Source organism: Notolepis coatsorum (assembly GCF_963971535.1).
Source record: "Notolepis coatsorum genome assembly, chromosome: 13".
Lineage (NCBI taxonomy): Eukaryota > Metazoa > Chordata > Actinopteri > Aulopiformes > Paralepididae > Notolepis > Notolepis coatsorum.
Genome location: NC_140177.1, coordinates 71130913 through 71156743, shown reverse-complemented (window position 1 = coordinate 71156743; position 25831 = coordinate 71130913).

Here is a 25831-nt window from a genome sequence, read left to right as displayed (position 1 = left end):
GCCGCCCCCCCATTCAGGCCCTGCCTGGTTATATGAGAGTAGAACAAGAAAAAGTATCTTTTTGTTTTTTGTTTTATAGCCCTATAAATAATATAAACATGTTTAAAATGAATAATATTTACTGATTTTAAGTATGTTTGTATTTCCAATGCACAATATAACGTTATTATCTCAAATAAAAAAACACTCGTTTTCCTGAGCAGGAAGTGACATCACGTTTTTTTTATTTTTTTTATTTTTTCGTATTTCTCGGCCCGGGCTAGACACGATAGCGCTCTGAGTGTGCGTCACAGTTTGATCGCTGTATCCGTCACAGCCAATCAGTGCATAACGCGTTGTGCGTTGAAATATATTATGTTGGAATCCGGGCGCGATTTGAAGCGGTCTAGCCAGTAGCGTCAAGAATTTCTGTAGCCGCATTTCGCGGAGACGCTCTCTGATTGGCCGACGCCAGTATTTTTTTCCGTAGCAGAATTTCACAGAGACGATCTCTGATTGGCCGAATCCAATTTCTAATGTTCCAATTCTAGGTTATTCCTAGGTTGGTCCTCCGTTGGTGGTAGAGATTTGTGTTGTTGTGAGATGCATGCAGCTGAGCGTGCCGTGACTGCAAGTTCTTTAGACTGTTAAGCTTAGGCACTCTTTCAAAGTTGGTTAAGGTTAGAGTTTGTCTTAGAGCATGGCGATAGAACGCCAGGTAGTTTGAATTCGGAAATGGACAAAGGAATGAAGTACATGTGTTGTGTGACCAACTGCTAACAAGCTAACACTTGGCTAACAAGCTATATGGCGGATGCAGTCTGGACACAGTGGACAGTGGTCTGGAATACTGTACATCAACAGTGGATTATACACTTTATCAAGGCAAGCCCTGGACGTGTCAACTAAACAGTGAGTCTCTCTCTCTCTCGCTCTCTCTCTCTCTCTCTCTCTCTCTCTCTCTCTCTCTCTCTCTCTCTCTCTCTCTCTCTCTCTCTCTCTCTCTCTCTCTCTCTCTCTCTCTCTCTCTGTGGTTAACGTTAACGTTTGTAAATAGTTTTTTTTAGGAGCAGTACTGTTAGGCTACTGCTGGCCATTCATGAAGCGAGACATTGCTGATTGTTTATTTATTTTATAACACAAGACTATGACTACCAACTGCCTAGCCAGCCGTGTATCAATCTTGGATGCAATAATAACGTTACCACACTGACTGTGTCGATGGCTCATTGATTTAACTACTGCAGCTCTCTCGGATTGAAAATACGTGGATTATGGCTTGTTCAATATCGTCTATGTTTGAATGAATGAATGAATGAATGAATGAGAACTTTATTAACAGATTGCAGAATGGGTACAATACAGTACGGCTCAATACACACAATTGTTAAGGGGATGCAGACCAGAGAAAGACATTTGTCTTGTTTACATCAGGGTCCCCCATTTTCTTAATTTTTATTATTATTATTATTATTATTATTATTATTATTATTATTATTATTATTATTATTATTATTATTATTATTATTATTATTATTATTATTATTATTATTATTATTATTATTATTATTATTATTATTATTATTATTATTATTATTATTATTATTATTATTATTATTATTATTATTATTATTATTATTATTATTATTATTATTATTATTATTATTATTATTATTATTATTATTATTATTATTATTATTATTATTATTATTATTATTATTATTATTATTATTATTATTATTATTATTATTATTATTATTATTATTATTATTATTATTATTATTATTATTATTATTATTATTATTATTATTATCCTCTGACCCACTCAAGCTATCTCCCCTCTCTTTCTTCCTCTTACTCCCCTTCCCCTCACTTTCCCTACTCTTCTTCTCCACCTTTGTCCACCCTTCTCTCAGGGCTTTCAAATTTCGAAAAACTACCCTACCCAGCTCACACCAGCCCCTGTCAATCATCTGACTTCTGGATTTACTTTTTAATTTCTCTTATTTTTTGGGATTATCTCCCACAAACCTGAACGTTATTGCCATAAAACAGAACGCAGTTAGTTTCTCTACCTTTCTGTGAACGTCTTGCAAAAAACGGTGTTGCAATATGATGAAGAATGGTGGAGAAATTTACATTATAAAAAAGATGGCAGAATTCAGTACTGTATCTACAAAACCTTCTGTTTAATCATCTTCCCTTTATTCATTTGCTTAGATTTTTCAGGTCTGGTCAATTTTAGCATGGTGTTATTTACAGTCAAAGATATATTTTTTTTTAAATAGAATTGATATTCTCCTTTGGTTCATTACAATTTACTCAAGCCTAGTAACAGACACACTATTTCTGACACTGATCCATATATGTCCCTAGATTCAGATACCAAGAACATGCAAATGGACCATTTAAAAAAAAAATGTAAATGTTTATTCTACGTCCTTATGGAATGAGTGACATAAAAAAAAAAAAGTAAAAAAAAAAAAAAAAAAAAAAAATTATTTTTCTTTATGGATGGAAGAGCCGCACATTGACGGGCAAAGAGCCGCATGCGGCTCGCGAGCCGCGGGTTGGCCACCCCTGGTCTAGACTATACTTTATTTGACTGGTTGTGTGTTGTTGTAGTAACAGCTGAGCGACTCGTTCATAAGAGCCGATTCATTGCCGTGAGCGTGAGTCGAATCGCTCACGTCTTGCCATGAGTCTGTTGCGTGGTACTGTACATGTACATGCAAAAATTTTGGTATAGCGCCCCTAGTGGCGAAGCACCCACCGGCCGCCACTGATACAATATACTAATATACAATATACTATATAGTGCAAAGCAGAAATGGGATGAGGTACAATTTAGGTACAATTTACAGTAAGGTGTACTGAGGTATGGGTTGTAGTGCAAATTCTTTGCCAATAGATATAAAGTGTGTTTAGGTGTTCTAAAGTGTGTAAGTGGGTGCTGCATTGAGTTGTTTGTTTAAAGTGAGTGGTTGTGTGTGGATGTGTGTGCTGTGAGTGCATCTGATGGTTGTTGTAGTGTTATTTGTTATTTGGACATATAGCCAAGACATGCAGGAAGGAGCAGAGATGTGCTAGATGCGGGGGGGGAGGGGCATGACTATGGGAAATGTGAACAGGAAGTGGAGCCAAGGTGTTGTAGTTGTGGTGGGAAGCATAGTTTAGCGTATTGGGGTTGTGAGGCGATGAAACGAGAGGTAGTGGTCCAGCACTGAAAATGGGGGACCCCGGTGTAAACAAGACGAAAGTCTTTTTCTGGTCTGCATCCTCTTAGCAGTTGTTTTGTATTGAGCCGTACTGTATTGTACCCATTCTGCAATCTGTTAATAAAGTTTTCAATCAATCAATCAATCAATCAATCAATCAATCAATCAATGTCCTCCAAAAATCAACCAGTCTTTCAGAATACAGTTAAAACTCTCCAAAAAGGACACTAAGGGGGAAGAGGGCAGGTGCTCAAATACCCTTTGGGCCATGTGTGCACCAGTGGCGGCTGCTGACCAGATTTCTTGGTGAAGCACAAAATTATTATATTATATTATATATTAAATAATATTTTTTAAACATCCCCAATGCTGCAACACCCCCATTCCTCCCAGGTGTCAGGCTCCTCATTCGCTTCCATTCATTTTGGGGACCATGTTTAAATATCATACTTCTGAAGTATAAACAAACTATACTGCTGTGACGATTTCAATAAAACAGACCATTCTGAGTCAATGGTACAGCAAAACTGTACATTGGAATATCTAACATGTATTTACCACCGTCCTCTGCACGAGGCCACAGATGAGTTTTATGTAACACAAGGACAATGAATGAATGAATGAATGAATGAATGAATGAATGAATGAATGAATGAATGAATGAAAACTTTATTTAACAGATTGCAGAATGGGTACAATACAGTACGGCTCAATACACACAATTGTTAAGGGGATGCAGACCAGAGAAAGACTATCGTCTTGTTTACATCAGGGTCCCCCATTTTCTTAATTTTTTTGAACAAATGTTTTTTATTTACCCTTTTTTTTTTTTTTACATAAAACCAGACACACAATACATAAACAGTAGAAATCCACAATAAATCACAGGACTATGATTGACATAATAATAACAATAATGACAGTCCAGTACTTAAATCAAATTAAATGTAGATTAAAAGATTTACCCATAATAAATACAATACAATACATATGCTCTTGCTCGTCGTCGTCGTCCCCCCCCCCCCCCCTCAGGACCCCCTCTTGGACAATCCATCCATTATTCCGTTTAACACCAGGAATTACAAATTCATATGCTAACCTTTATCCTCTCCACCACCTCTAACCAGATTGCTATGCTGGCTTCATTAACACCTAAAATTCTTGCTGTAGATATCTCTAGATAAATCACATAGAGATAGGTAAGAACCCATACCTTCCGGCACATTTTATCCGGTTGAATCCAGCGTGATGCTATCAGCTTTTTAGCAGCCGTAAGACCGGACAAAATTAGTCTCTTTACCTGTGTAGAGGCTGCTAACTGAGAAACACCATTCAACAACAATACAGAAGGCAGTACAGGTATGGTCAGAAAAAAAAAATCTGATAATTGTGTGGTTACTTCTTCCCAGAATATCTTAACCGGAGGGCATTCCCAATACATATGCATAAATGTACCAATATCACCGTTTAAACATAAGGAGCATCGAGAGTCGTGTTTAAGCTCATTAGGTACAAACGTCTAAGAGTTAAGTAAATCCTATGAATAAAATTAAGATTAATCTGTTGATGATCCGGGTTGTGTGATGAAAGCTGTACGTTTGCCCAAACTTCATCCCAATCAAAATCTCCTTCCAAGTTTGGTATATCCTTCCTCCAGACTAAGTCTAGAGGAAGGACCTCATATGAGGACGTAAGTAAGTGACGATAAAAATCAGAGACGAAGCCTCTCGATGTCTTCTTTCCATAAAATAATTTGTGATATCTGTGGTGTTCAAGTGGCACCTTTAATGGAATTCCATGAGCCCTTAAAGCTGCTCTTAATTGTAGATAGAAATAAAAAGTGGATTTGGTGAGGTTAAATTTGTTAGATATATCTTTAAAGCTGCAAAAACCCTGGTCGTTGAAAACATCCCCCAATGTATGTATGCCCTTCTTTTCCCATTTGGTAAATCTGATAGGTTGTTGTGCAATAAGGAGTGAATTGTTATTAAATAGGGGAGAATGACTATGCCATTTATGTTGGTTAGTAAATTGTTTCTGTGTGTCACGCCATATCCGAATCACATGTGTAATAAGAGGGCCAAATTTCAAGTTGCATTGCTTAATTGATAAGTTGGTGTATACTATATCCTGCAGTCTATGTGGTGCCACTATGTTCTCCTCTAATGGTCTCCAGGATACAGATGCTTGAGAATCAAACCAGGTGATCAGTGGCCTTAAAGAGAACGCTTTAAAATAGTAGCTGAAGTCTGGGAATGCTAAACCCCCGTCGGCTTTATTTCTCTGTGCAGTGGATCTTTTTATTCGTGGAGGTTTATTGTTCCAAATAAATTTATATGCGGCGGATTGTAATTTTTGCTAGTAACCAACAGGGGGGGGGGGGGGTAACGGCAACATTGAACTTAAAAAGTTGATTCCAGGCAAAACATCCATCTTAACTATTGATGCTCGGGCCTGTACTGAGTTTTTTAGTTTTGACCACCTGCCGAAGTCGTTTGTGATCCTATCTAGGAATCCGGTATAATTATACTTCACCGTTTGGCAAATTGTGGGAAATATCTCAACTCCAAGACATCTAAAGTGTTCTACCATTGGTATATTTACTGGGAGTGAGGTAGCCTTCGCAGTCACATTAAGTGGAAGGAAGGCCGATTTTGGCCAGTTTATCTTAAATCCCGATAGATTGCCAAAATCATCTATTACCTTGAGAAGATGAGGTAGTGAGGTGGTAGGGTTTTGCATGAACATTATTACATCGTCCGCATATAAACTGATATGATGCTGTGTGCCCTTAATTGAGATCGGCTCTATGGATTGGGATTGTCTTATATACTGTGCCAGAGGTTTTAGAGATAGAGCAAACAGTCCGGGACTAAGAGGACAACCCTGTCTGGACGAACGCGACACAGGGACATTTGGGGAGGTGAATTTCCCTGTTATAATCATGGCCGACGGATCTGTGTATAGTACTTTGATCATATTAATAAATCCATCTCCTAACCCCATCCTTCCAAGTACTGCCCATAAATAAGACCATTCCAACCTATCAAAGGCCTTCATCGCATCCAAGGATAATACAGCTACAGGAGGTACAGCTTCTTTGCTGGCGTCTATCACATGCAGTAACCGTCTAATATTATCCGTGATCAGGCGGCCTCTTGATCTGTCTGATCAGGATGAACTAAAGATGTCATATGCTTTTGAAGTCTGATGGCTAGTACCTTAGCGTACAGCTTAATATCGGTTCTGAGGAGGCTTAAGGGTCTATAACTACCACAGTCGGTGGGGTCTTTGTCTTTTTTAAGGAGGACAGTTATAAGTGCCATATTAACGTCCCTGGAGAAGTTCCCCTCTTTGATTGAGTATAAAATCATGTCAAGTAATAGGGGTCCAATTACATCCCAACATGAGAGGTACAGTTCTGGTGGGATACCATCCCATCCAGGGGCCTTACCACTTTGCAATTCAGATATAGCCTCCCTAAGTTCCTCTAGTGTAATAGGTGCATCTAACTGTTTAGCGTCTTCCTCTGAAAGTTTAGGTAGGTTAATTTGATCAAGAAATGAGTCCAGTTTATTATGATCGAATACCACTTCTGACTTGTATAGGTTAGAATAAAACGCACTAAACGTCTCGTTGATTTTCTTGGGGTCTGTAACAAGTCCCTGTTGGTCCTTAATAGCGGGTGTTGTGAAGGATCAGATTAAACCGAATATATATATTTATTTATGGATATATATTTAATAGTATTTGTATATCGTTTGATATCCCTTGTATATTCTTTGTACATATACACTGAATATCCCTTTAGTCTACTACAGCCCATAATAGTTCATTCTCTCATTGGACAAGAACCTGGCGCCAGCAGACAAGCCCCTTGAGTCAAGTTCAATAGTGCCGACGAACATGTCCCAACTAGCCCCGGTTCCGCGTAGGAATACGGCTACCGAAATACGAATGGTACTATTTGTTCACCGTGCATATAAATATGGCGCAAGTAAAGTAGAACTTTCTTTTAGTCCATTAGTCCTTTACCCTCCAACCTAGTAACAGACGTGAAGCCTCACCCACGACCCACGTGTGGTGCAGTATGGCCTATTTGGCCCCAGAATAGGCATTGAGACCTCGTGTAAATTCATAGCTGAATTGTCATAGTTTGGCACTGTACCGTCGAGTGGGACGTATTTCTATTAAGTTAATAATAGTCTATTATGTATGGTGCATCGTGCGGTATCGAGTTCTAAAGTGAGTAGCACCCCCATCGCCTCCTCGTGTTATCTGGAAGCTTAACCAGGCTGGGCAGACCACGTGTGGTGCTTGCATCCGAGGAGTTCTAGACGAGGACCGAGGGGGACCTGCACATTGGATTACCTACCCGGACGACTGCTGAGCCTATACGGCATGGAATATCTATTTGCTTTGGGTGCTTTGATTTGTGGAGCGGATAACAGCCAACGCCGGTGAGTGTTGGAATTACCCCGAGAGGAGCCCAGGTGAGACGGCGCTCAACCCAGACCGAGGCCGCCTCGCTTCTCCTTCGTTGTGGACCTACAGCCTACAGCTACCGTCTACAAGAGGGCCCAAGTGTATTCATCTGTGGATCAAGATCCTGCGGGCACTGTGTTCTGTACCTGAATTCTCCCCAGGAATCGTTGGCCAGATGGGATGCAGCTGACGGCTCTCCAAACCCCCCCCCCCCTTACTGACTTACAACCAGCAGGACCCCTTTAGTATCCCGCTATAATCCTTAAGTACCATCGCTATAGTTCCCTAAAGAACCAGGTTGTATACTTGCTTCCTGCGTAACCAGAGATTGGACATTCAGTGTTGATTTGCCTACGAATACTCATTTGCCTTACAAGTGCATTCAAATCATAAATGTAATTAAGTGAATGTTGTATATACCTTTTGCTATATTAAACCTTCGACTGTTATATTTGTGTGGACCTGATTTCATATGTGGGAAAGTGTTCATCATACTTAGATATCGTGTACTGTATGGCCAGAAGTTAAAGTACATCAAGCGGTAGTGGTTTAATGATACCATACTTATCAATACAGTCAGGGAATTGTACCCCTCAGTTACAATTGGTCCTTCGAGCCGGAGGGTAACTAGTGTAATATTAATATAGTGTTATTAATATTGAAATGGCCTATGATGAACACTCCACGAAACGGTCCTCCTAACGTAGAACGCCCGCGGCGCAGACGACAGACACCTCAGTACTTAGAGGATTACGCTGTCAGTCAACTACCTAGCCTTCTACAGACGGTAAACGCGGTAAAAGTAGAAAGTAAAATTATGTCTGACCTTAACAACCAGGTTACCCCGACCACAGAGGCCCTAGTGGGTTCTAATGTAACTGACCAAGCTCACGGTGGGGACCAGGAGGGAACAGACATTCCTTTACCCCCCGCCAATACCGAAGAAGTAGTCCCCGACCAGCTCCGGGAGGAAGACAACCCTCCAGAGGTGGAACCCTGCACGGAACAAGATGAGGAGAGCGCCGAGGAGATAGAGCTCCAGGACTCCCCAACGAGTACAGCCAGGAGCGGCTCACCTCTACAAGCGCCCTCCCCCAGCGAGGCGGAGAGGATGCTGTCACAGGCGTTCCTCGTCAGCCTGACAGCCTCTACCGAACGCGATCGACTCCAGGGTGAACGCGATCGACTTCAGCGTGAACGCGATCGACTCCAAACACAGCAACGGAGCGAAGAAGAGCACATACGCCTGGAGATGAGACGCCTTCAGACGGAAGAGAATATGGCAAGAGACCGGTCCGACACCCAGCGCGCCGCTGACGGTGCCCAAAGAGAAGCAGAGCGCGACATCGCTCTCATCCAGCGCGAAGCTGAGCGCGACAGACTACAGGGCGAGCGCGACAGACTACAAGCGCAGCTAATGGAGCAGCTGATCACCAAGGCAACACCCTCTCCCTCCGCCAGGGGTTCAAGGGCCTCGTCGAGACAACAGTCAAGGGCAGCATCCCCTAACCGACCAAGCGACCCTGAACTTGACCACCAGAGAGAGCCTATACCCCCCGCAGACCCCCTTCCCCGACCGGTCCAAGCGAGACCCAGCTACAAGGAAGGAGCAGCATACACTGCGGAGAGGCTAAATAAACGACTACAGGATCTAGAGGACCTGACAGAAGAAGAAGAGGGAGAGGAGGAGAACCAAGCCCGACGACAGCACAGTACTCCACCGGACCAGGAGGTCCAGTACAGCCCAGGCTATACCCCCGCGGCGCTGCGCTACAGACCCCCGACTCTATTCACGGGTGAGCATGACGCACGACCAGCCCCGAGGAACAGCACCTGGACCAGCGGGCCATGGTACCCTGCCGGTACCAGCCCACAGAGAGGCGCAAGAGGAGACTCGCCTAGGAGGCCTCTCTCCCAACGCTCACCGATGTGCCAGCCATCCACGGCGTCATACATTGGCACACCGACGTTTCCAGACTTCACCCATGAGAATCGAGCACAGTACACGGAGCTCCGGATGTGCTTAGAGACAATGATGGTGGATGTCGTTGACGAACGCCACAAGTATGCAATATTACTGAAGCACCTGAAAGTACCCCGAGCGCACAATATAGCGCTAGCCTATGCCACCTCTACGACCCCATACACCGCGGCTCTAGCAGCGCTGGACCAGAGATATGGACGTATATGGGATTACGTAATCCAAGAGATAAGGCATATTGACCGCCTACCCCCAGCAACAGACAATCGCTCACTAGACGACCTGTCTATAAAAGTGCAGTCCCTGGTAGGGATGCTGGGAGCGCAACGAGAAAAGGGTATGCACGAGCTATACGCCAACTCTAACGTCGAGAGGATTTTAGAGAAGCTGCCGCCCGCCAGACAAGAGCGCTTTAGGCGGCAAAGAGACCACCGTGATCCTAACGGTCCCGAACCATCCCTCCTCGATTTAGCCGACTTCCTGACGAGAGAAGTCAGCAGCCTACGCTTGGATACATTCGTGCGGAGCACACCAAGCTCCAGAGAGGGACCTAGGAGAGTAAACGATGGAAGAAGATCAGTGACTGTCATGCACCAATCAGAATCAGTACCGAGCAGTAAGAACCACAGTACCCCCTCGAGAAAAGAGAAGTGGAAGATGGTGTGCCCGTACTGCGAGAAGGAACACTGGCTGTCACAATGTGACCTGTTCAAGAAGATGAATGCAGAAGAAGTGAGTCAATGGATAAAGTCCAACAGGCGCTGTTACCGATGTGCGCGCAGTCACATGGCAGCCGAGTGCCGCCTAAAGAAGAGGTGCAGTCGGTGTGACGGAGCCCACCTAGATGTCCTACACGACAGTAACAGAAGAAAGCCTGCACCTGCACCATCGAGCAGCACAAAGGCAAGTGTCATGTACATTGACCCCGCCAGCAGCAGCGGCGCCCAGGTGCTCTTAAAGGTAGTCTGTGTAACATTGAGCCACCAAGATAAAGTCATGGACACTTACGCCGTCCTTGATGACGGGTCAGAGAAGACCCTTCTCCTCGCATCCGCTGCGGCCCAGCTGGGACTGCGGGGGAGCGAGAACCAGATGACGATTCGGACAATAAGAAGAGATTTAAAGACGATAAAAGGCGAGAATGTCTCCTTCACTATCGCAGCAAGCGGGCAGCCAGAGAGACGGTATAGGATTACAAATGCTTTCACCAGCCAAGAAATAGGACTATCACAGTACACCTACCCCATCGCCAAACTGATGGATAAATATGTGCACCTGCGTCAACTACCTATCCCGCTCATAGACGGCGCCACCCCGACCCTGCTGATAGGCTCCGACCATGCAGACCTCATAGTCCCGATAGACCGGGTCCATACAGGACCCAGAGGCTGTCCTGCAGCAGTCGAGACCCGCCTAGGATGGACATTACAAGGCCCCCTCGCTAAATCTCTCAACCGAACAGCAGCCACTAGCTGCCTCCACTCCAGAGTGACAGAAGAAGACACCACTCTCCTGCAGCATGTCGAGAGGCTATGGACACTAGAGACAATGCCCTTTAAGAACGAAAAGAAAGACATTCGTTCTAAAGAAGACATTTACGCCATAAACCTCCTCGAGCAAGGGACAAAGAGAGTCACAGTCAGCGGAGTGATGAGATACGCAACTCCACTCCTGAGGCGAGAGGGAATGCCCACCTTTCACGCCACGAAAGAAGCTACGGAGCGGTATCTATTGAACACAGAGCGGCGCCTAGCCAAAGACCCCGCTCAAGAGAGTGTGTACCGCGCTGAGATTGAGAAGCTAATCACAGCGAGACACGTAATGAAGATTGACATTAAAGAGGCCGATCAGACGACCGAATCATGGTACGTGCCGCACCACAAGGTCCACCACAACGGCAAGGATCGCATTGTGTTTAACTGCAGCTACCAGATCGGATCCCAGAATCTGAATAAAGAGCTCTTGCCCGGCCCCACACTAGGCCCCTCTCTACTAGGCGTGCTACTACGCTTCCGCCAGGACAAGGTGGCTATCAGCGGGGATATCAAAGGGATGTTCCTGCAGGTGAGACTAGTGGAGGAGGATAAGCCCCTACTGCGGTTCCTATGGAGAGAGAGGATCGGAGATGAGCACCCAGCCATCTACCAATGGGAAGTCCTCCCCTTCGGAACCACATGCAGCCCGTGCTGTGCTACATTTGCACTGCAGAAACACGTCGCAGAGGACCCAGCAGCAGATGAAGAGGTCCGACACAGTGTGAAGAACAGTTTCTACGTGGACAACTGTTTACAAAGCGTTTCGACCCAAGAAGAAGCCGAGGCTCTCCTACTCAACCTACGCGCCTCCCTGATCAAAGGCGGCTTTGATCTCAGGCAGTGGGCCAGCGGCGACCCGCAAGTATTGCGCAGCCTCTCCCCCGCGGACAAGGCAGCCAGTAGCGAGACCTGGATGGCGACCGTCCCAGGAGAAGCCCAAGAAATGACACTGGGACTAGTCTGGCGCTTCAAAACAGACTCGCTCCACTATAGACACAGACCCCTGACCACGGAGCAGGGAAGGTCGACGGCGATACCGACCACCAGACGGAGTGTGTACAGAACACTCGCCAGACAATATGACCCGTTGGGATGTATTCTACCTTACACCACCAGGGCAAAGATGATTGTACGAGCACTATGGGACAAGGACCAGGGCTGGGACGACCCAATACCCGCACACCTTGCCTCCACATGGAGAGAGTGGGAGACGGAACTCCGCTCACTCCCAGGCGTCAACATACGCCGCAGCTACTTCCCACCCACAGTGAGGCCAGAGACATGCAAGATGGATCTACACGTCTTCAGCGACGCCTCCGAAGTAGCCTATGGATCTGTGGCCTACTTGCGTGCCCAAGAGAAGGGAGGAGAGATACACACCGCTTTCATCCTGGCTCGCTCAAGAATAGCCCCACGAAAGCAACAATCTATCCCGCGTCTAGAGCTCTGCGCAGCCCTAGCAGGAGCGCATCTAGCCACGTTAATCCAACGTGAACTCACCATCCCGGTGCAAAGAACAATCTTGTGGTCAGACTCTACGACAGTACTCACATGGATCAAGTCTGATTCATGCAGATACAAGGTCTTCGTGGGAGTCAGAGTCACAGAGATTCAAGAGTTAACAGAAGCAGCAAGCTGGCGGTATGTGGACACCAAACACAACCCAGCTGACGTCATCACCCGGGGAATGTCCCTAGATGACCTCACCCGTCACAACATCTACAGTGACGGACCAGAGTTCCTCAAGCTCCCGGAAGAAGAGTGGCCTACGCCCACCCCACGGGAGGCGAGTAAAGAGGAGGCTGAAAACAAGAAACCTATGTTCTTTGGATTGAGCACAGTCGCCTCCACAAACCCCAACATAGATGATTGCCTCACCCTACAGAGTGCGCAGCTAAAGACATTCCTGTGGCACCACCCAGAGATTCAGCCCACCACTGACATTTCAGCAGCTGACTACGAAGAAGCAGAACTTCTTCTACTACAACGAGCCCAGAGAGACTCGTTCCCCGATGAGCTAGACTGTCTACAGGGAGGAAAGCCCGTCCCATCAGACAGCAGACTGCTCCACCTGGCACCCGAGAGTGACGCCCATAATCTCATCAGAGTGGGTGGTCGTCTGCGGAGAGCCCCCGACCTACCGGATGACGTTAAGTACCCGATAGTCTTGAACAGCCGACACAAGGTCACAGAGCTGATCATAAAGAAATACGACGAGGATGTGCACCACGCAGGAGCAGAGAGAGTCTTCGCGGAGATCAGACGTCGCTATTGGATACTTCAAGGGAGAGAAGCAGTGCGACGCTTCCAGCGAACCTGTCTAGACTGCCGAAAGTGGCGCGCGCAGCCCAGCATACCCCGGATGGCTGACCTACCTCCCTGTCGCCTCCAACTCGGCGACAAGCCCTTTCACTCCACAGGCATGGACTGTTTTGGCCCGTTGTATATAAAGAAAGGAAGAGGAACCGAGAAGCGGTGGGGTATTGTATTCAAATGCATGACCACCAGAGCGATACATATCGAACTCCTTCCAACCATGAGCACAGACTCATTCCTTATGGCCTTCCGAAGATTCACATCGCGGAAAGGAAAACCGTCTACATTGTTGTCTGATCACGGGACAAACTTCAAAGGCGGAGAAAGAGAGCTGAGAGAGAGCTTCCAAGCTATGGGCCCAGAACTTAAGACCCACCTCGCTCCATCCCAGATTGACTTCCAGTTTAATCCCCCGAACGCACCCCACTTCGGTGGAACCTGGGAACGAGAAGTACGTTCTATAAAGACAGCCCTGTACGCCGTGCTTGGGGCCCAGACTGTGGCGGAAGAAGTCCTAATGACAGTCCTCACGGAGATCGAGGGAGTATTGAACTCCAAGCCCCTTGGTTACGTCTCAAGTGATGTAGCAGATGTCGACCCAGTCACCCCCAACACACTCTTGATGGGGCGGCTGGACCCCGCGCTACCCCAGACAATGTACAGGCCTGAAGAAGCGAACGGCCGAAGAATGTGGAGGTACAGTCAAGTACTGGCTGACAAGTTTTGGAATAGCTTCCTACTCCACTATCTACCGTCTCTACAGACCCGCCAGAAGTGGGTAAAAGAGAGAGACAATTTGACAGAAGGAACAGTCGTCATGATTATCGACCAGTCACTACCCAGAGCTATGTGGCCGGCTGGCCGCGTAAGCAAAGTGATCACCGGTGCCGATGGCAAGGTCCGAGCAGCTGAAGTGCTCGTCCAAGGGCGGACTTACACACGACCCGTGGCGAGGCTAATAGAACTGCCAAGACTCCCAGACACTATCGATGACGATCATGACCCCACGACTTTGTGAGTTGACTGACCCTTACAGCGGACCTTGAGTGGTAGACAGTGCGGTTAATCTGTCTCTGCTTAGCTAATTAGGTGGGACTAATTAGGGGGCGGCTGTTGTGAAGGATCAGATTAAACCGAATATATATATTTATTTATGGATATATATTTAATAGTATTTGTATATCGTTTGATATCCCTTGTATATTCTTTGTACATATACACTGAATATCCCTTTAGTCTACTACAGCCCATAATAGTTCATTCTCTCATTGGACAAGAACCTGGCGCCAGCAGACAAGCCCCTTGAGTCAAGTTCAATAGTGCCGACGAACATGTCCCAACTAGCCCCGGTTCCGCGTAGGAATACGGCTACCGAAATACGAATGGTACTATTTGTTCACCGTGCATATAAATATGGCGCAAGTAAAGTAGAACTTTCTTTTAGTCCATTAGTCCTTTACCCTCCAACCTAGTAACAGACGTGAAGCCTCACCCACGACCCACGTGTGGTGCAGTATGGCCTATTTGGCCCCAGAATAGGCATTGAGACCTCGTGTAAATTCATAGCTGAATTGTCATAGTTTGGCACTGTACCGTAGAGTGGGACGTATTTCTATTAAGTTAATAATAGTCTATTATGTATGGTGCATCGTGCGGTATCGAGTTCTAAAGTGAGTAGCACCCCCATCGCCTCCTCGTGTTATCTGGAAGCTTAACCAGGCTGGGCAGACCACGTGTGGTGCTTGCATCCGAGGAGTTCTAGACGAGGACCGAGGGGGACCTGCACATTGGATTACCTACCCGGACGACTGCTGAGGCTATACGGCATGGAATATCTATTTGCTTTGGGTGCTTTGATTTGTGGAGCGGATAACAGCCAACGCCGGTGAGTGTTGGAATTACCCCGAGAGGAGCCCAGGTGAGACGGCGCTCAACCCAGACCGAGGCCGCCTCGCTTCTCCTTCGTTGTGGACCTACAGCCTACAGCTACCGTCTACAAGAGGGCCCAAGTGTATTCATCTGTGGATCAAGATCCTGCGGGCACTGTGTTCTGTACCTGAATTCTCCCCAGGAATCGTTGGCCAGATGGGATGCAGCTGACGGCTCTCCAAACCCCCCCCCCCCTTACTGACTTACAACCAGCAGGACCCCTTTAGTATCCCGCTATAATCCTTAAGTACCATCGCTATAGTTCCCTAAAGAACCAGGTTGTATACTTGCTTCCTGCGTAACCAGAGATTGGACATTCAGTGTTGATTTGCCTACGAATACTCATTTGCCTTACAAGTGCATTCAAATCATAAATGTAATTAAGTGAATGTTGTATATACCTTTTGCTATATTAAACCTTCGACTGTTATATTTGTGTGGACCTGATTTCATATGTGGGAAAGTGTTCATCATACTTAGATATCGTGTACTGTATGGCCAGAAGTTAAAGTACATCAAGCGGTAGTGGTTTAATGATACCATACTTATCAATACAGTCAGGGAATTGTACCCCTCAGTTACAGCGGGTATATCAGCAAATTGTGCATTGGATCGTATCTTCATAGCTAGTAGGTGACTTGGTTTAGAGCCATGAAAGTAATAATGTTGTCTTGTACTGCGTATTTGAAATTCAGATTGTTGTCTTAAAATGGAGTTAATCTCTTTTTTTAACACTTTAATTTGAGACTCCAATTGACATGAGTAGTTGCGTTGTAAAGAGGAGAACAACGACGAGTGTAGCATTTCCAGTTCTACCAATTTGGATTGACGTTTCTTGGAGGTTGGAGGCAAAGACAGTAGTGTTTTCCTTAATAAAACCCTTTACCGATCTCCATAATATTCTGGGGTCTTGTACCGAATCCGCATTACTCTGTAGGAAGTCATTTAGTTTAATGTTGAATTGTAAATTGAATTCAGTGTTTTTCAACAGTGTCGGGTTAAAACGCCATCTTGGTGCTCGGGAAGTCATTCTACTAAAAGAGCCCTTTAGGAGTAAATAGCTGTGATCTTGCACTGGGTACCAATTCCACGTCAAAGCTATCAAATAGTCTAGGGGAAGCAAAAACATAATCTATTCTAGAAAATGTCTTGTGTCTTGCTGAGAAAAAAGAGTACTCTCGTGCCGTTGGGTTGAGTAGTCGCCACAGATCATTTACACCTGTATCTTTGGCCCAAGCCTGTAATGCATTAGAGGCCTGTTTCTGGTCATTGGAAGTGGACAGTGGTGGTATTAGATTTATCAATCAAGGGATCCCAGATGGCATTAAAATCCGCACCAGTTATAAATGAATACTCAGGTAGATCCAACATAGTGAGAGTAGCGTAGAAGTTAGCATTGTAAAGATTAGGGGCGTAAGCCGCTACCAAAGCGATTTTCCTGTTACTGTATTCTATCTTAGCAATGGTTACTCGTCCGTCTGCATCAGACCATACGTCCAACAATTTAATATTCAACCTTCGTTTCACAACTATAGCTACACCACGAGATCTAGTTCCAAAAGATGCATAGCTTATGTTTTGATATATTTGATCCGCCAGCTTACCATTGTCAGCCAATATAAGGTGTGCATTTCGCTTAAAAGAGCCACATCAACCTGTTTGTTTTTCATCAATGTAAGCACGCTTTTGCGTTTATGTTGAATGTTTAGACCCCCAGTATTCCAAATCAATATATTCAAACTAGCCATAATCTAAACATGTTGCAGTATTTCTGTGTGTAATTCGTCTGGAGTAACGATTCATAATGGATATATATCCAACTATTGAGGTCCTGTTGAGAGCCGTGCTTGAGCATGATAACAAACATATAGAAGACACATACATATAATCCCCTATCCCCATTTCCTTCCCTCCCTTTAAAGTACATGACCGGTCTGCCCAAAACGAGCAATTCATCCTTAACTTTCCTATGCAAATTGCCATAGGATCTAAAACTATCGATTCTACCATTAGTAGAATGTCAACAGTGGCTTGGCCACTCTCCCGTTAAATAAAAAGGAGATATGAATATAAAATTAAAATAAAATTAAAAATATGCCTCAGATATCAAAGTATATTCACTTAAACCTTATACGAACTTGTGTAAGTTAAAACACCCTGAAGAATAAAAGAGAGGTATTGGACTAAATTAGAGAAATCTCAAAGAGTATAGAACATTTACTCAAATCTTAAAAGACTTTTGCTAAGTTTAAACACCTGGATGGAATAAAATGAAAAAGTAGTGGAGCTATTGCAAAATGATAAGAAGGTTTTTAAATACGTATATGCAGTTCGTCCCCCAAGCCAGGGGTGGGCGATGTTTCGCTGTGAAGACTGTTGTTCCTCCGAAGGTGATCTAAGCTGTGTGTATAGTCACAATAATGTTGTTAGAGTTCCAGAACATTCAATATGTCACAGAACGTTATTAATGTTCCAGCACATTCCAATATGTCACAGACCGTTGTTAGAGTTCCAGAATATTCCAATATGTCAGCAACAGAAAAGTGTACCCACACGGGTCCCCCATTTTCAATTCATACCTAAGAGAGGAGAGGAGAGGAGAGGAGAGGAGAAGAGAGGAGAGGAGAGGAGAGGAGAGGAGAGGGAGAGGGAGAGGGAGAGGAGAGGAGAGGAGAGAGGAGGAGTACAAGATCCCAATGCATTGTCCCGTGGGATTATGCCCCCCCCCCCCCTCCCTGCGGCGATATTAATATTTGATTAGAAACGCAAGCAAGGCTTGCCGCGGGCGACTCATGTGGTCCTTGGGGGCTACCTGGTGCCCGCGGGAACCATGTTGGTGTATTACACACGCAAGGCCACAGCGGGCCAATTAATTCATAATCAATGTAAAATATATATAGATAATTTAAATCCACTCCCACAATCCACAGCCAAAGCAGTGACCGATCTCATCTTCCATTGAATATTGCAGCTTCTCCATCATGACAAGTCCGACTCGAGTCGAGACACGTTCTTTTATCCCATGGAAAGTGTAAACAATTGACCACTGCACCACTTCCGGTATTTTGAGCTCATGGGAGGTTCGGGGGGGAAGGCAGCGCATTCATTTGATTCCCTTGCGCTCTCGTCCCCCCGCCCCCCTCCTCCTCATGAGCTCCATGTAACGCGGAAGTGCAGTGGTCTATGCCATGTCGCGTAGCTCCTCTCTGATTGAGTCTCAAACTGTTGAGGGCTGTCAATCATTCAACCCACGTTCGTGAGTAGCGTGCGCAAAGTTGTACGGGCGGGGCTTAGATGACTCAAATTGCCTATTTTGATTGGATAATAGAATAAAAAGATCAACCCGTGCAGGGAAAGTTGCACTTGAGTGATTGACAGCTCGCATTACTGCAGTTATGTGAGCACTGCAGGTCTGATCAGAGAGCTGATTCACTGGCATTTTTTTTTTACAGAGGACATTTTTATTTAATTTTTTTTTTAATCTTTTTCCCCCTCCTTTTTCCTCCGATTTTCTCCCATCCCAATGATAGTCGTTATGCCAATTCCCAGTCCCCTTCCTGGTCGCTGCGCACTTACCCCCCACAGTCGGTCTGGGAGAGTGGAGGCTACCACGTGCTTCCTCCGACACACGTCCAGCCAATCAACCGCTTCTTTTCACCTGGCAGCGCGGATTCTCACTGAGAGGGCGTAGCGTGTGGAAGGATCACTCTATCCCACTCAGGTCCTATCCGCACTTAGCAGGCGCCCCGACCGAACTGTAGGAGTCGCTGTTTACAACGACCCGGACCCACCCCGCCAGCTTCTCCCACCCTCTAATACTGCCAATTGTATTAGTGTGAACGGCCAGCCAAGCTGGTGACAACCCCGGAGCTGTGAGCTGGATTCGAACAGGCAAATCCAACCGCTCCGGGGTTGGTGACGAATGCAATCTCCGTTACGCCACCTGACCGCCCAGAGGAAAACATTTCTAAAAAAGTATTATAATAATAACAATAATAACAATAATAATAATAATAATAATAATAATAATAATAATAATAATAATAATAATAATAATAATAATAATAATAATAATAATAAAAAAAAATATATATATATATATATATGTAAATTACTAATAATTATGAGTGAATTTGTGTTTCACGTGTTGTCATGGAATAACCTCCACTGGTGTGCACGTATCTGGCCCTATGTGTGCACGTGTCTGGTCCTATGTGTGCACGTGTCTGGCCCTATGTGTGCCCGTGTCTGGCCCTATGTGTGCACGTGTCTGGCCCTATGTGTGCACTGTGCACGTATCTGGCCCTATGTGTGCACGTGTCTGGCCCTATGTGTGCACGTATCTGGCCCTATGTGCACACGTATCTGGCCCTACCACCAAAAACCATGAATAAGAATGGAGATATGTTTTCATTCTCAGAATGTATATGTGAATATATGGAAACAATTTAAAAAGAAAATCACAGGTTGGAGTTTTAAACAATAACTAACTTCACTATCTATTATTGTGTAAAAATATTAGACATACATATTACAATTAAGCAATAATACACGAGAACCAGTGGAATATCAGGAATATTGCCGCACGGCTGTGATGCGCCCGCAGCCACGATAGCAAAGCTCGAGTGGCGTAGGTGTTATGGTGTACCGTGTACGTAGTAATATTTTGTAGTGGTGTAGAGGAGTAGTAAGAAGACTCAGGATACAGGATAACTCTTTAGCCTTTAGCATGTTTAGTTAAACTTGTAGCATCGTACACAGCATGGTACACAGACTTCTTCTGCTCTCACCTGTAAGCCTAACATGGCATTGTATTAACTGCACCCCATAGTGGAGGCTCTTGGAAGTGGGGTGGGGGGGTTTGGACATTTACGATGGCCAGTTTGCGAATTGCAGCCTCCCGTAGGTGCTCTTTAAGAGCGGTTTTGAATGTGGGTAGGGATTCACATTCCTTTACAGCTTTGGGTAGGGCGTTCCACATTGATGTGGCATAATTGCTAAACGTGTTTAGTCCCTTGTTTGAGCCGAATCTGGGTTTAACATGATTTGTTGAGCTTCCTCTGGTGTTGTGGTTGTGGTATTCACTGACCTTTGGGAAGTATTTTGACATGTACATGGGTACCTTAGTCGTATAGTGTATCTTGTAGACCAGGCCCATTGCAAGTTGCTGTACTCTGTCGTCTACTCTAAGCCATCCTAGGTTGTCAAAGTGGGCAGGGGTGAGGTGGGTTCTAGGGGTAAGGTCAAGTAGAAGTCTGACCAGTTTGTTTTGTGATGTTTGTAATCTTGTTTTTAGCGCCTTTGAGGTGTTTTGGTACCATGAGGTGCAAGCATAGTCGTAGTACCCTTGAATGAGTGCTCCTGCCAGAGTCTTCAGGGTATTCTTGTTTACCAGAGAGGAGATCCGGTACAAGAATCTAGTTCGTTGGTTGACTTTTTTTTTACATGTCATTTGCATAAATTAGGAACAGTCTCCCGGTTATAGATCGTATAGCTACCGCTCTGCGTCCTTCTGGAACACATCCTTACGTCAGTATAAACACTGAATAAATCTCCACATGCACCTTTATACACCTATTCGCCTGGCCACACCCCCATCCGCTCCTCTACATAAGCAGGGGTGTGGCCATACTAACAGCTCCTTCCTTACTTTCACCATGGCGAGTGTCTGTATACACCACTCGAGTTTAGTGTAAAGTGTTTGAAGATTGGAGCTGCATAGACATTATTTCTTTATTTTTCTCTCTCTCACAAGTTTAAGAGAAAAGGCTAAGCTATAATGTCTTCATCGGAGGGTTCGAGCATTCACAACATCACCCTTCACCAGCGATTTTCCATTGCCGCCTCCGCCGTGCGTCGTGGGGCTGCTCTGACTCCACGGTCGTGGCAGTCAGACGCACCCGAGCGGCGTCCGGTGGGGAGTTTGCCTCTCCGAGGGGCTGTTGAGCCAAGGCCGTCTCCCGTGAGATGGCCTAGTTCCAGCCCTGGTTCCCCCGCCAGTGGACGGTCGGCCAATAGGCCGACGGCTCCTCTGGTGGCGGAGGATCTGAGACGCAAGCTCTTCGCCTCTGCTCGCTCCCGTGGTAAGATGGTGAGCTGCAGGGGCGAACGGCCTGGCTTTGGAGAGTTGCTGGAGCCAGACGAGGGTTCTCCTGCTCGGTCTCCTTGTCCGATGGAAACGGAGGATTCTATGGAGGGAGCGGGAGCGCTCTTGTTTGACGCCCCGTTGGAGACGTATCACTCTCCCCCTCAGGGTGTGGCAGGGGGTGATATGTCTCCTTGGGGTCCCTCGTCATCCGGTGTTGGGTTAGAACCTCCGACTCGGAGACGGGATGCCCAGCTATCAACCACGTTGGATGGTGGTGCCACATATGGCAGCATCCCGTACATGAGGGACGCGGGCTGCGTGGAGGGAGGTGCGCATGGGGAATTGCGTGCCTTGTTCCCGGAGCTCATGGCGGCTGCCACAGCCGCTAATGGCGTGGCGTTGCTGCAGCCACTGCCTGCACCTGTCCCTGATGACTTGATAGGTCATCTCTGGCAATGTCGTCCTGTGAGGGAGACGGGCGTTGTCTGCCCATTCTTCCCCTCAATGGAGGCCTACGTGCGTCAGGGACAGGTAATCTCCCGCATCACTGGCCTTACTCCCGCCTACGTGCCAGTCACACGGGTGGCGGGTTTGGTCCAGGGATTAAAGGAAGGGGTGCCTCGGCTTGATAGCCCGATGGCGTCTATTCTTTGTCCCGAGGTGGTGTGGGAGCCGTTGCGGAAGCCGGTTCCCCATGGGAAATCGGCTAGGCAGTTGGCCAACTGGAGTGACCAGTCATTCATCACCGCGACACAGAGCCTGGCTGCGACATCCAACATCGCGCAGCTGGCGCGCTTCATGTCGGGGATGATGGCGGGCGGGTCGGTGTTGGACGATCACCATCAGTTCCTACACCCCCAGGCGCTGGAGCCATCCTGCACCTGGTACAGCTGCAGGGAATCGCCGCCGGGAAGGGACGCGTCCCTGGTCACTCTGACCCAGCGCCACCTTTGGCTGGAGCAAGCGAGGGTGCCGGAGCAGAAGAGGCTTCCCCTGCTCACGGCCCCCCTCTCCGAGGCTGGGCTGTTCGGGTCTGCTATGCAGCAAATTACGGCTGCATGCAGAGACATGGAGGAGGAGCGTGCTGTAGTCCCATTTCCTCCCACCCGATGCCGCCGGTGCTGTTCGACGGAGGCCACGTCGTCGGGGGTCCGTGACCGTTGCCATCGCCACCACCGCCCAAGAAGGCCAGGAGCGGAGAGGGTGCCTCGTCCGCCGTAGCCAGCCGACCCACGCCCGGAGGTGACGGTAGGGATCGTCGTGTCCAGACACCCCAGAACCGTCCCTCCGGGCCCGCTCCCCGTGGGGGCAAGCACCGGGCTGCACGCGGCAGGCGCCGCTAGTGATTTTCCCCCTGTTTACCCCTGTTCCCTTCCCCGCCCCAACCATATGATTTTGTTACACATTAAATAAAGGGTCCCTCCTGGTGAGGGACTATTTTTTGTTACAAACTGTGTGTTTATTCACTGTATATGTTGGGGATACGATGTGTGAACCCTCGCCTAGTTGTGGGGTTGTTCTTTAGGAGAGCAGGACTTTTAGTCATTCTGGTCGCTACATATATATGTGCTTAGCAAGGCCTGTGGCTAGCACTCGGTCGAAAGACTTTTTCTTTCCTCATCCTGAATTTTTTGTTGTCTGAGAGGGTTGTGTCAGTGTATTCTGTTACATTGGAAACAATGGCATTGAGTCCACAACTTTGGAGTGTTAGCCTTCAGAAGTGCTCGTGTGTATAGCTTGTACCAAGGTCTTATAAACCCTCTCTCAACCTTCTGTGTTTTTTTCTTAAAACATGAAACACGGGTGTCGTGTTCACACATAAGCCTTCGGCCTTGTTTATAAACCCTGTTCTCAGACGAGTTGTCGTCTGTGACTAGCGTGCGTTGGGTTAGCTTATCCTGGTAGGATATACGTTTCTCCATTTTAGCATCCTGGCTACATAGGTATCGTCGCTGATGGCTTGTTTTCTATCGTATCCGGGGTGTGGGGTCATGAGGGGGTGAACTGATAAACCCCTCCTTCCCTCTTTTCTGATTGGTCAGGGGGTTGGGCCTTCTGTCCTTCAGGTTCCCTGCCGCACTGATTGGTCAGCACGGCACAGGGTAGGGAGAGGGGGGGGGGGGTAGGGAGTTCCCTGATTCCTCGCCTTTTGGTCGGTTGAGTAATGGGATTCCCCCCGCCATAGAGTGCGTCACTGGGCGCGTTTCTATTGGTTGGCAACTTCCGTGAGTTCTTTTCAGGCTCCATATGTGGACCTCTGTTGTTGTCAAGTTGGTGTTGCGGTGCATAGGAACTCAAGAGTTCTGCTGCGCTCTGTATATATGTGTCTTGAGCTTTTGGTCACGTGGCTCGATGTTACATAAACTTTTCAATTTGTTGCTCACGTGGGAAGTCTCTCTGGGGGTTCCCCGTCCCCTCTATTATGGAGCAGGTTGACGGGTGTTGTTTTCCGTCGGCCGCGTCATATGGGACCCATGTCCGTATTTTTTCTGTAAAGTTCTGTACGACAAGTCATCAGGAAGGGTACAACTCTATCAGCTGAGTAACAATGTTTATCAAAGTGTTGTGTGTTACAGTGTAGGTTAGTTTATTAGGACAAGTGCATGACAGTAAGGTTAGTTACGGTTCGTTTTTTTTTTTTTTTTTTCAGATAATGGTTGAAGGGGCGGCTAGGTGGTGCAGTGGGCAAGGTGCTCACCACCAATGCAGGAGACGCTGGGTTCGAGCCCAGCTCTCCGCATTGCATTCAGCTTTGCTGGTCGTTCATACTAATACATTTGGCAGTATTAGGGGGTGGGAAGCTGATGGGTGGGGATCGGACATTGTGGACAGCAACTCCTACAGGTCGGTTGGTGTGCCTGCGCAGTAGAATCAGGAAGCGACGGGGGCGGCGTCCCTCCAAAGCGCAGACCCCCGACGCTGAACGATCGCGCTGTGCAGGTGAAAAGATGCGACGGCTGCTACCTCGAGTATTGGAGGGGACTCGTGCAATGTATAGCTTCGTCCACATTACAGCCGGCTTGTGGGAGGCATGGCCAAACAGCGTTCGAGACAGGGGAGGGTAGAATTGGACGATACGAAATTGGGATGGGAGAAAAATTGAAAATGGGAGAAAAAGTAAAAAAAATAAAGATAATGGTCGAAGAAGTGCGTCTTTAGTGGACGGCGAAAGATTGGACGGGATTCGGCTGTCCTAACTGGGGTGGGTAGTTCATTCCACCATTGTGGGGCAAGGACTGAGAATAGGCGGCTTCACTTTGATGACCCTCCCGGAGCTTGGATAGGAGTAGGTCTGAGGCGGCCAGAAGATGCAGAGCGTAGGGGTCTTGAGGGTGTGTAGTTAGAGACCATTGACTGGAGGTAGGCGGGAGCGGTTCCCTTTGCCGCACGGTATGCTAGGTCGAGGGCCTTGAAGCGGATACGTGCAGCAATGGTGAGCCAGTGCAGGTCCCTAAGAAGTGGCGTGGCATGGGCCGACTTCGGTAGGTTTGAGATCAGGCGGGCCGCTGCGTTCTGAATGAGTTGAAGAGGCTTGGTGGCGTTGGCCGGGAGGCCAGCGAGCAGTGCGTTGCAGTAGTCGAGGCGGGAGATGACGAGGAGTTGGGTGGCTTATTTTGTCAGGAAGTGGCGGATCCTTCTGACGTTGCTCAGGAGGAATCTGCAGGTTCTGGTTGTCGCTGCGATGTGAGCAGAGAAGTTCAACTGGTCGTCGAGGATGACACCAAGGTTCTTGGCGGTCGGGGACGCAGTCACAGCTGCATTCTCGACTGTGATGGAAAGGTCGGTCAGGGGGGAGGATTTGGCCAGCAGGTGGAGCAATTCTGTTTTGCTTAGGTTCAGTTTGAGGTGGTTGGTCGTCATCCAGGCGGAGATGCCGGACAGACAGGCCGAGATCCGCTCAGAGACGTGGATATCTGAGGGAGGGAAGGAGAGGAAGAGTTGAGTATCATCCGCATAACAATGATACGAGAAGCCATGAGACGTGATAATGTTACCCAGTGATTTAGTGTAGAAAGAGAAGAGAAGGGGTCCTAGGACCGAGCCCTGGGGGACACCCGTCCGCAGGGGGTGGGTGGCCGACAGGGTCCCTCTCCATGACACTTGGTAGGAGCGGTCATTGAGGTATGATGTCAGCCATGTCAGCGCAGTTCCAGCCACTCTCATTCCTGCGAGGGCCGCGAGGAGGATCTGATGGTTGACTGTGTCCAAGGCTGCAGATAGATCTAGGAGAATCAGGACAGAGGAGAGGCCTTTCGCTTTTGCTAAGTGAAGTGCCTCTGTGACCGCAATGAGGGCCGTT